Here is a 1,610-nt window from a genome sequence, read left to right as displayed (position 1 = left end):
CCAAGAAGAGGGAAAACATGCTTGATCTCATCCTCACCAATCTGTCCTCAGCAGACACATCTGTCCATGTCAGTAACGGCAGGGGGTGACCAAAATATAATTCTTGAGGGGACGATGTCTCACCTTCACATTGTGCATGCCACCCATTGCGTTACATGGCACCGTCACCATGCCAAATGAGACAGACTGCAAACAGATCTAGAACTCAGCTTAGGCATCCATGCGGGGGTGTGGACGATCAAAAGCAGCAGAATGCGACTTCAAAGAAGCTGCAGTTGTTGCTTGTCGCTGGTAGAAGATAATTAGAGTGTGTGGGTTTTGAATATTGATCGTCTTGTGCTTGTAATTTTGATTTAAGCCGAGAGCTCCGTAGATTTCTCATAAATTATGTATAGATGGACTTTCGGTTACTTTTTTTTCATGGTGAGTTTGAAAGAATATTGTGAAAAAATTCCTGGGCCTGAATGTACTGGATATCCGCAGAATGTTCAATGATTGGAGAATATTTTCCAACAGCTCATTGACGGGTCGGAAATATGTGACCAGGAAACAGTGAACATTTCGACTCACAAGATATATTGGTTAACAACTGCAAAAACAAAGGTTCTGGAAAAGCGCAGCAGCTCTGGCAGCATCTGTGAAGGGAAAAACAGAATTAACATTTCTGAGGAAGGGTACTGGGCCCGAAACGTTAATTCTGTTTTTGCTTTCACAGATGCTGCCAGACCTGCTGAGCTTTTCCAGCAATTTGTTTTTGTTCCTGATTTACAGAATCCGCAGTTGTTTCTGTTTCTTTTTACAGCTGAACATGCTGACTAAATGCAGTACAGAGACTGATGTGAAACAATCTGTAAGATCCAGGAAACCAGGTGTCAGCCAGTTCAGGCTTCATATTGCAACTACCAAGATGACAATTTTCCTTTATCAGTTTTACTGTTCCAAAATAAAGGGTGGGGCATTCATCATGGAGACATTTGCTGTAATCGGGCTGTGATTTCATGTGAAATTCTTTGCTTTAGGCATTGGTCGGGTGATCAAGCAATGAGTTTATAATTCAAAGCGTGGGGAGCGGGGCTGTTCTATTTAAATGGTTTTGACATCGCGTCTCATCATTTCGGACTTTAATCAACTGCCCACAGTAATCATTATCTCGCTTGATAGGCGCTGAACTTTAAGTGAGAAGAAAGGAGGATGCCTCAAACTTGTTTGATTTGGAGATTTTGTATCGCATTAAATGATTCCGGTTGGCCATCCAAATGTTTCCCGATTCAGAACTGTCTGACCCTCAGTGAAGTTTCTTTCATAAACTCTCGCCGGGGCTTCCAGCTGCACCATGACGTCATATGGTATGAGCGGCGGTGGCCTTCAACTATTGTGACGCAATGATGATGCTGACTCCTTGAACATGAATATGAAATAGTCGTGGGTCACGTGGTACTGAATCATTCAATGAAATGTAATTACATCTCCAGGTATTTGTATTTCTACATTACAATCTCAGGCACTTCCGTGTCTGGCCTCACATTAAGCTACTCTTGGGATTCTCTATTTGTATTAATGATATTCATGGTGGGTTTTCTTCGTGAAATTGGAGAAATATTTATTCTTGG

This window comes from Rhincodon typus, chromosome 8 (genome assembly GCF_021869965.1).
Source record: "Rhincodon typus isolate 14 chromosome 8, sRhiTyp1.1, whole genome shotgun sequence".
Taxonomy (NCBI): Eukaryota; Metazoa; Chordata; class Chondrichthyes; order Orectolobiformes; family Rhincodontidae; genus Rhincodon; species Rhincodon typus.
Note: the sequence above shows the minus strand (reverse complement) of the source record.